We start from the raw sequence: 11,227 nt of genomic DNA on the forward strand, positions 1-11,227 counted from the left end.
ATAAAAAATACTATAAATAAAGATGTGTAGCGTATGGAGGCATGTTCACACGCCAGTCACATGGTGGGTCCTGCTTGCTGGTTGCTCGTTGCTGTGATACTTTACTAATCTTTTTTGACATAGACTCAATGGAATGAAAGGCGAGGATGGAGCGAGGTTCAACACATGATTGCATAAAGGATGTTACTGTATGGACACACACACACACAGAGAGTGAAATCATTGCATTCTGTTTTAATTTATGTTTTACACAACTCTTTTGGAGTTGGAGCTAGCACGACATTATGACAATATATTTTCTAACCACTAGCTGATTTTAGTTTTTTGTCTTGCTGTTGAGTCACTCTTCACTATATCTCAGTGCTGCACTGACCTCCATAGAGAGATTTAATGATGTTGCACCTCCCATCAATTGGATGTGGTCACTGTTGTCTGTATATATTATCATACTCACCTGTAATGCAGCAGTGCAGAACAGCAAGCGGCAACCACTAGATGATTTCAAGCCTGTGTGTAGGTGCTCTTTATGTGACGGCCTGTAGAGGACGACCCCCCTGCCTGGGCTGGCCAAGGGCCCCAGAGTCCAAGTCTGCCACTGTACGAGGCTTCCTCAGCAACCGCTGCATATTTCAAACATAATTTCCATCACTTCTTGGAGATAGCAAGAAGAGATTTCAGTTGCACATCCAAATGCATTTTTAAAACAATTTTGTAAATGCATACTAGTCCATAAACACACACTGTGAGGTCATGCAGAAGAGTGTACTGTGGTGGATCCAGAGCTGGGTGTGAAGTGATTTTCAAGCAGTCTGCTCTGGCTGCAGGTTTTCATTTCATAAACACACAACAGCTCTTTGATTCCTGGTCGTGGTGCCTCTGGCTTGATTGCTCGTCCTGAGGAAAACAACTGGACTTGTTTGTGGGTGGGAAGCCAGTGAGGGCAGTGGCCCTCCTGCTGCACCATTGATTGGTTGGGGCTCTACGCAGAGGGCTGTGCTGCGCTGTGGATGCGGGGATGAGGTTTTTCTTCCTTTATGGCTTACATCCTGTTGCATCTTGTAGATTGTGGGCCATGTGTGCAGCATCGTTTCCTATGTGTGCATTAGCAGGACGGAGGAAAAGACAGATCAGAATAGTCCCTGATGTAGGATTTTGACAGAAATCTGGATCAGCTGACCAGAAATACTCTGGTGCCTCGCATACAGATAGGCTTCTGCACTCCAGGGCCATTTCCAGTCTGATCATTTATTTACGGGAGTGCGAACATTTCAATCAGCGACCCTTCTTCCTGCATCTTGTCTGCTCTTCCTTGGGCAGCCATTACTAATTCAATTTTCTGCAAGTTAATGACAGTCAGCGCAGACATCACAGCGTTCTTTTGGCTGCGATGTCCTCCTTAGCATCTACAGCATTTCCTGCAAAGTCGCTGTCAGTCGGTGTTTGCTATCCACAGTGCTCCAGCAGCCCGCTGCTGCCCCGCTGCTAATTCGTGGTAAGATGAGGTGTAAAAGGAGCAGAGACAGCATTGGCACTCCGTATGAAAAACCTCAACATGAGATGAAAATGATCCAGATGGAATAAGGCTCCACATGCTCTGACCTATTCCTGCCTGCTGTGCTTTTGTTGGCTTCCTCCTCATTAATTCCTCCAATCGGAACTTAATGATAGACCCTCTACCCCCTTGATTCATACAGTGTCTTATGATATGTTAGGCAGAGGTGTTCCCTGCCTTTTTACAGACACTTGAACTCTGACCTGCTTACTGGGACATCCACTTTTTGCCTAAGCATGGCTGTTTGACGTGTCAACTCAGCTGAACAGCAGAACAACATGTCATGAATGAAGTTTATCACGGATAGAGCAAACACAGCAGAGGCAGAACAACATGAGCATTCATTTGGAGTGGTGTTTGTGTCCACCTGATGACTGTGAGTCCAGTGTTTGCTCTCTTTTAGCTCAGGTTTGGTCTCCACCAACTCCTGAGACAAATACCTGTCTCTTTAGCTGCTAAATGCTCCAACATGTTTACCGGCTGGTCTCTGACTGTGTCTGTCTGCTGTTTGGTGCTGGGCAGGTGGTGTACAGTGGGTTTATCAGGGCCTGTTTGATGAGAGCAGGGATGCAGTCATCAGGATTGATCATTGTTATAGAATATTGATCAGTAACTTTAAATAAAGCACATGTCTACATGTTTCTGTATTTGTTAAAAAAGTTTGTTTTGGAATAGATTGAGTATTAGACTGTGTTGTAAAAGCATTGTTACTGTGCATGGAGGCTGTTACATCAGATGGCTAATACAAGCTACTTTTGGATTCATATTTCATTGGTGCAGTTGGTGAGAGGCAGGGGTAGATGATGGTAGTGTGGCAATCGGCAGTTACATGTAACATCTAGGCCTGTGGTAGCATTGTAGCAGCTAACAATAGCTAAAGCGGTGGTAGTAGGATAGTATCTTAGCAGTTAGTTAGCAGTTAACATTAACAGTATAGGTGAATCTAGCTTTATTGTCTTCTTCTGTTCCTCTTAGCAGGTAGCGGTTAGCACGTAACATTAGCTAAATGGTAGCATCGGAACTGTATTGTCTTCTTCTGTTCTTCTTAGCGGTTAGCATTAGCATTAGCAATAGTTAAATGGTAGCATCGGTACTGGCCACTACCTGGAGCATCTCTGGGTCCGTTGAACGTGGCAGTGCTGTTTGGATTGTGTAGGAGCAGTGTGAACTGGCACTAGGGGGGGTGACTCTGGGACGCCGGAGTTCACCGCCTAGCCTCCTGGAGGTGTAGTGGGACTAAGTAGGCGAAACACTGTTGAAGGGAGGTTTCCACCTGATGACCCCCAGAGACGTGTTAGGAATCACTGCTCTTTGACATGTATAGAGGCAGATTAGAGCTCCAAGGTTCTTCACTGAGAATGAATCCTCTTTTTGAGCACAAGTATCTTGTGTTTAAATTAACTATGCTGTTTTATTGACTTAACACTATGGATGCATATGGAGTTGCTGGCAGGAGTTAAGTACAGCATTAATCACTTCAACAGAGGTGAACATTCCTCATGAAATGTTCTATAATTTACAGAGCCTATGGTATCACTTATATGTTACATATAGTGGCCAATAAGAAAACCAATCATTTTCAGGCCTTATCTAGGACTGTGATGCTGGATCAAGAGAGGATATATCACAGCAGTCCTTTTCACATCATCTGTCCGAACTCAGTCTCTAGTTCTGTTGGTGAGCCAACAGGAGCTCCTCCAGGCACAGTACAGACTGAAAGCATGTTTCCCTCTATAAAAAAGTTAAAGACAACAGTTATTAGACTACTATCATGTGTGAAATGTGGACCAATCACAGCCCCTCAAGCATTTTTTATTCAGGCTTTTCCCCCAGCGTTTTACGTCAGCTATAGTAAGACGTCAGTTTCTGCTGTGTAGAATGTGTTTATCTGTGGTTTACAGCGTCTAAATAATAAGATATCTCAGCATTCAAAAGACCACTATTGGTTTCTGTAAGCCGAAATGACTTTGGCCCATCCAAAATTGAAATCCCTGTGCTGGGCCTGAGACATGATCTAAAGACTTTAAGAAAAGACATCCCTTTTAGTTCCAGCAAACCATGTTTTCTGAGTACTATGTTTGTGTTTATATTGAAAAGCAAAGCCATTATATTGCTATCTCAAATATCATAATCGGTGTCAGCCTAGTAAATCCAGGCCAAAATAGTATGAAAATTTTGTATTGTGAGTAACCCTTTGACTTGCAGTCATGGTTGTAACATTAGTGTCTGGGCATTAGCTGAAGGCTACACTCAGTGTAGCATCAGCAGGGGGCTGGGTGGATTTTATCCTGAAAGACATTTCCTCTTCATGCCTTCCACGGCATTAACGGGATTTCTAGAAAGCCTTAAATAAAAAAACAGAACTTAAAATGTATTCTGAGATTGCCAGCTGCAGCCACTCACATGTCCACAACCCATAGTAAGAAAGTGATGACTGTGAATTTGGTCTGACCATGTGGAGCGAAACACAGAGAGACGAGGCTGACGGTTCTGCTTCTGTCTCCAGGCTTTGATACGCGTCACACGGAGGCCTGTGCTGGTCCTTCTCCAGCACAGTGTCAGTGTCACTCTGCAGTGATAACATCAGCTGTAGCTTTTTGATAAACTACGTCAACGCAGTGCAGTGAAGGATTCAGTCAATCCAGGAAGTTCAACTGGCAGTGAACCGGTTTGCACTTAAAAAGAGTAAGTTCACGTTTGTTCTAAGTATGCAAGGTCAGTCACGTGATAACAGCTGGTCGTATATGGGGGGATATGGATGTGAATGTCCCGACTCCTGGTCCATGACCCTTCCAGATTCAGGAGAAAGAAGCCGTATTTCTTGGTGTGGTTTTTACAGCTGGCTGTGAATTAGAGTACCCCACAGTGAGGTGCAAGTAAGTATGCAGTTTCTTTGCCTAGAGGGCTTTCTGTGCTGTGGCGCCTGATTCTTTTCTTCTTTATATACTGTTACACTTGAAAATGAAACCCAGGATCACTGCTGTCATTCTTCACTGTACTGCTATATCTTTGAATTTATTTCTTGTTGGCTTTTTTTTTATTTTGCAAGGACTCCCTGCAGCCTCCTCTGGGACTGCTGGGAATTCTTTCACAGAATATAGCAGTGTCAGCTTTTTGGAAAATATGCTCGCTGGCTTTGTTTCTGAGAGCGAGGAGACGTGGATCAATCTCACGTCTTCATGTTGAGCACAGAGCTGGAGTCAGAACGTGCTTTAACTGTTTTTTGTTGAACAGTAGCACGGTGGCTGTGGTCCTCGTGAGTGTTGTTGTCACAGTCAGGTTGCCAGGTTTGCTACCATTGTGCCTGTACAGAGACCAAAACCAAAAGCTATGCTCACTGACGGTATCTGGCAACCTGCACTGGAGCTGGAGATGCTGCGCTGCCCCAGAACTGGGCGGAAGGATCCACTGTTGTCAGTCATGCTGACACTTTCAGAGACGTGTTGTGTTTCTTTATGTTTAGAATTCTTTATTTTGTCCGCTGAAAAGAAGCCCCCCCTCCCTTTTAGACAACACAGCCATTCAAAAAGCGTGTTCAGCCAGAAATAGCACGCCATGTGGGGCCATCAGCAGTTTTATAACGGCTGGTAAAGGGCAGGAAGCGACAGCCACGGCGGTGGAGGTGGGAGAACACTGCTGCCCCCCGGAGAGGTCACCTCCTCATCTGCCCTCCCACGGAAAGCAATTACCCAGAGGTTGCCATGACAACCAGCAGTCCTGCCGCCGCCTGTGCCCAGACGGTGAGAGAGAGGGGAGAGGCATAGAGTGATTTCCACTGCACCGCACAGCGTGGCAGAGGAGTTCGCCTCGGTGACGAGCTGGAGGTCCTGTCGCCTGCAGCCTTTTCAGCTCACTGTTTCTGTTTGTACTGCCCCTCCCTGTGACATGTAGAACTGATCCACTGACCAAACGGAGCAGAATGTGTCCACGTCTGACATATTCTGTGTCCCACTCCGAAAGTACAGACCGGGACATGAACCACAGAGATTCAGGTAGAAGCTGTAAGCGTACTGAGAGCTGAACACAGAGCTTTGCACTTTATTTTGATCACTATCCAAAGGTCACATCTGAATAATAACAGCTCCGATGAGGACTTTTCAAATCTCAGAGGACTTGTTTGACTTGGAGCAGTATAGCCCTCCATCGCTGCAGAAAAGCACATGATATATACAATAGAAACCTGGAAACAATTATTTCACTCTCTGTTTGTGCCATTGGTTTGCTTTGAGGGTGATACAGGACAGTCTGACACCGCATGAACATATACAATAGGAAAATACATGTGTGTCCCTTTCAAAGAGCCTATAAAAGGCATGGAAAACGATGAATGATGAAAATATAACCCCATTCTATAAACAGAGAACTAATGAGGATGCTCTCAGGGGTCTGCCTCCCACAGTTTTATAATCCGAGCAGATGTTGATGCTCTGTGCTGTAAGAGAGTCCCTTACTGTACCGAGTCGTGATGACTTGTAATTAAGTCATAGCTTCCCCGTAGCAAACAAATAACTCTTCCTCACACTCAAGGCCTGTGCTCCTCTGCAGTTTTTGCCGCACCAGGACCGTGCACTCCTGTGATATCATGTCTGCTAGCTCACCGGACAAAACAAAGCCAAACTCATTTTCATTTCCAACCAAGCCTGCATCTGTATCAACCCAGCATCCACCCACACACACACTTACACAGCATGCTATACCCTGTATGATACTGATACAGCGGTTATTGATGGAGGATGAAACGCTGGACCACCAGCTGTCTGCACAGGCTGCCTGAAAGCTTGCATCGCACTTCATGTGCATAGCTGCGGCCCAAAGCCTCGTTTTACACTTCAAGTAGTATTTTATAATCTGTGCACGTAGAGGATAGAGTTAACCCATTTGGGAGATGGACTATTTCAAGTTCACCTACCAAATACTACAGAATGCTCCCTAAGACTGGTCTTCAGTACTATCCACCTCACTACTGGAATGATCTGCGACACAGCTTGAAGTTGGAGACACTCATCCCTCTCAGAGCTGATAGATCTGATGATATTTGGGATTCTTTTAATTAGAGTGGCTGTGTGGGTGTGAGATGATTGTTTTTGATTGCCTGAATGAAAAAAAAGCTCAACTGTCTAATTGAGTATATTATCCTGGAAGTGATTATTTATTCCAGGACTGACTCCTGTTTGAAAATGACCGTTTTCATCAATGAGAGGTCGTTTTTTAAGTGTTTTTTAATTCATTTTATGTGTGGTGTTAACTCACACTACGTGTTTTTGTGCAGTTCTGCTATAAAGAGAAACTAAGCAGGAAAAAGATATGCAACTGCAGCTGGCTGGAAGATGCAGACAGTTTGTTCTGCCATGAAGTTCACTTTTACATCAAAATCAAGATTTTGAGCCACAACATGCAAAATACTACTGCAAAACAGAGTCGAACAAATCAAGACAGCCAGGTGGCACCACTGACTCTGCACTGTGTCTGAGCATCAGAGTCCTCTGGCTGAGCTCACCGACTTCCTGCTGCTTTCACTTTCATTCGACCTAATAGGTCAAATTTACCAACAGTGTCAGAATGGTTGAAATGCTCCTAAAAATGCATCCATCGTGTCTTTTGAAATGATTATGGATATGAAAAATTATTTTTGGGCTCGAGTGCATCACATGATGTACAATTTCGACCGACGGCTTTCTTGCATGTCGGCCCAGCATTGTTTCCGATGGCTCGGGATTTCACTAACCCTGCGACCATCACAACAAAACATGTACTTCCTGCTTCAAACTTGTCTCTGTGTTTTGAACACTTTCAGACTGTAGAGTTCAATGAATTCTCCTACAGTAACATGGCGAGGTGGTGGTGCAGTGGTTGGCACCGTTGCCCTCCCTGTGTGGAGTTGCCATGTCCCTCCTGTGTTTCCTCTGGGTGCTCCGCTTCTTCCCACAGTCCAAAGACAAACTGCGGACGCTGAATTGCCCGTTGGTGTGATTGTGAGCCTGAATGATTGTTTGTCTCTGTGTGTCAGCCCTCGCTGGGGTGTGTCTTCAGCTGTGTGGGTTTAGATAATGGATGAGACCAACATAGACATGAGCGGGAAATTTGACAGAGCAATATTACTTCTTGACTGGTGGTATAAGCATAGCTAATTTATCATGTTAGACTGTGTTGTCGTGTAAAGACACTGGGAGCGATGAGTTTCTGGAACACAGAGGCATTGAAGAGGAAAGAGAAGACTCGGCTCAGAAGCCACAGATCTACGTTATCTTCTCCATGCAGACCAAATCTGGGTTACAGCTCTCAGCTGAGTCAACATCCCTTTGACAAATTGAGTTGTACTATATGTGAGTGAGTGTTTGCTGTGCGAGTTAGTGCTTTGTGTGTGTGTGTGTGTTGAGTGCCTCTTTCAAGGTGAATATTACCATTAAACACGGACAGAAAGAACACATTTCGCTGCCTTGTTATTGTGCATCACTGGAGAAAAGAAAACCAGAGAGTGATGAGCAACATTATAGTCTTCCCTCTCGTCTTTCTCTCCGTATAGGGCTCTGTTCTTAGCTGCGTTTAGTATTTATAGTTGAGCTCTGAGGATTCATATGGACCGAAATGTTAGATTTAAGAGATCGTTGTGTAAATTGTAAAGCTGTAATTTGGCTGCGTGCTCTCTTTGTTTCAGGGTGGACTTAAAAAAAAAAGCATCGCAGAATCCAAAACTCCTGCTGTCAGCTTGCACCTGGTGACAGAAGGTGAGTGAGTGCCTCACAAACACACATTTTTCAGTACTTTAACATAAAAAAGGGTTGTGCTTTACATGATGGCTTGGTTCCTCCAGTGCATCTTTGAGTGTGTGAGACATGTCTGAGCTTTCAGGAACTGTAGATGAAATTTGGTCTGTAAAAGCAGGATTTCTTTAGGTGCTAAAATTAAAGGTGCCCTGTGCTTTTTCTTGTAAACAAAGTTTCTGTTAATCTCACCTGACCCGCAAATTTATCTGGTCCGACATCATGAATGACGTTCCAATTTCCTTATTTCTGCTCCGAGGAGACAAGAGCGAGGATACAGAGAGAGCAGCCTTCAACACACTTCAACACACCCCTTAAGATAAGATAAGATAACACTTAATTAGAAATCCCTTAGTGATTGGGCGCTCAGACTGATCTGATGCAAATTCCAGAACCAATTCAAGTTTTAGATATTGTTTGTTTTCTGTCTCACCAACTAGTTAAAAATAATAGATCTGTGTTAACTGTATGTCCAATTAACAAAAGAACCTCCTTGATTCATTCAGAGATTTTCCCTTTACAATCCATTATTTGTCCTTTTAATCATGGGTACTGTGATCAAGAAGCAAGAGAGTCTGGTGTCTTTCAGCAGTAAACACATTTTAATTTTCATTTCCATTCACTCAGGTGTGAGACCGGAAATCCATGTGATTCGGGTAGAAACTACAGTTTGATGTGAGATAAATCTACATTATTTTTACTGTTGAAACATTTGGGCCATTAAATATTTTCCACTAATTATTAGATATTCAGTAATGAGTTTACAAATGGAATATCAATAAATCAAGAGGCAAATTATGATTCGATTTAAAAAAACACACTCTGCCAGTACTGAATTTCTCACGTGCATTCAGTGTCTGTGCAGTGAAATATATTTACACACTGTGGCTCCACTGATCTGTACACGGTAATAATGTGCAGATGTTTGAACAGTGAAGTTTTGGGGTGGTTTAATTCGAGTTATTGTGGATACATAATATAACCAGTGAAGACATCATCTCAGCCCTCTAACTGGCCTCAGGGGAAACCACAAGAAGCTCGATGCTACACATTAAGGAAGAATGGTGCACAGTATGTGTCACACAAGTTTCAATGAAGTCATTATCCACTACCAGCTCAGCACTAAACAGCAAACAAACAGAGTTAGCAACCAGCTAATGAACATAGTGGAGCGTTTAGCAGCTAAAGAGCCAGATATTTTTCTCAGGAGTAGGTGGAGTTCAAAAAACAGTGAATATTGGATTTGGAATATTGGTGTTATATTTATAGCTTGTTCCACTGCACCCAAAAAATCAATCAATGCATGCACTTTCTACTGCACAGTAATATTACTTTAAACGAAACGCTGACAGCCAAAGTCAGTGATTGAAAAAGCAGATGGTAGTTTCTGTGCAATAATTATGGATCTGGCCTGGAAAATGCCAGGCTGCCTCTTTCTATGTGCTTTTATGGTAATAACCCACCAGCCCTGTGTGTCCTTGGTCTGCAGGTCCCTCTCCTAAATGACCCAGTTCTCTGCATTTTGCACTGAGCGCTGAGTTCTGGGTTGTGGTCGAGACTGAATAGTGTTTTTATGTTTTTTGTTGACCTGTAATGGAAATCGATTTGAATGATACAGATTATGCTTATTAAGATGTTATAGATGTGTGTTTACCAGCAAAAGTCTTCCAGTTTTCCAGCCCTGATTTTTGGTCAAACTAACACCTGTGTTTCCAGCTACTGATCCTGGCACTTGTAGTTAGTCTACATGAACATGTCCAGTCCAGTAAGTGGAAGTGGAGGCTTTGCATCCTGTCACTCTGCTCTAGCTCTTTGTCTTCCCGTTGTGGTTTTTGGTTTCCTAACATAAGTCATATTTATTATTCATTTTCATTTTTTTTAATGGTCATGTCACTGCAGCTGCTGAATGCAAACTGAGTGGCATGATTTTTGTGACAGTGTCAGCATGGGTTCATTCTGTTCATTGCATTCATTTTGTGGTATGTAATGAGCATTGCAGCCTCTAGGGGCCACTGCCATATTTGTCCATATGTCCTAATTTCAGTTGCCCCCACTTGTGAGGGCACAGTCTGTGAAAAGCTTCTTCCTTCTGCTTCCACCTCTTCCACAAAGCGTTTTCTTTCTGCCTGTGTCTGTTAGAGGACCTGTGCAGTGTAATTCAGTGTGGTCAGAGTGAGTGAGCAGATGTTAGTGTTTGAGCACAAAGACAGAAAGCAAAGAAAATCCTTTGTTTTACGTGATTATTATACTGAAAATTGAATCAACTCTGGTATCTATGAAACAATGAGCTGAATTCAATGAACCGTGAGTGACATTGTGCTGCTGTAGACGTTGATGTTTCCTCTGACAGCAATGACTGAGCCTGCAATTAATTATATGTCATTAGCCCGGTGGTGAGTGATGAGCAGTTAGTAGACAGATAGAAAGGGCGGCATATGCTGATTGGATAGATGCGACTGTGATGACATGACTGCAGTCAGATGTGTTACAGTTTGATTTCGGGTCATTTGTGCAGATTATTTTAATCCAGTTGAAAATGGCTGCACTACAGAGGGAACTGCACCGGTCAAGTCAAAGGTAGCACTACCCGTACCACGAGTCGTCATGCTTCTGGATGGGAACTCCTGCACCACCTGCGACCCCTTGTTGTGATAGATTATTAAAATCTGTCAGTCACCACCTCATGCTACACGCTCCTCAGTACACACTTTTATTTTCAACATGTTCTTGGGTCATCCCTTGACAATGAGATCTGAGTCTAAATGAAACTTGCCTGGTCAAATAAAGGTTAAAAAAAGATCAGAAAACTTTATCTGGGGTGAATATTCAAACAAAAATGACAATGTCAGAGTTGAATCACTCACCAGAAATCTGGGGGAGGGAGTTTCCAAAGCTTTTCGACCGTCTGACCAGC

Source organism: Chelmon rostratus, chromosome 5, assembly GCF_017976325.1.
Source record: "Chelmon rostratus isolate fCheRos1 chromosome 5, fCheRos1.pri, whole genome shotgun sequence".
Lineage (NCBI taxonomy): Eukaryota > Metazoa > Chordata > Actinopteri > Chaetodontiformes > Chaetodontidae > Chelmon > Chelmon rostratus.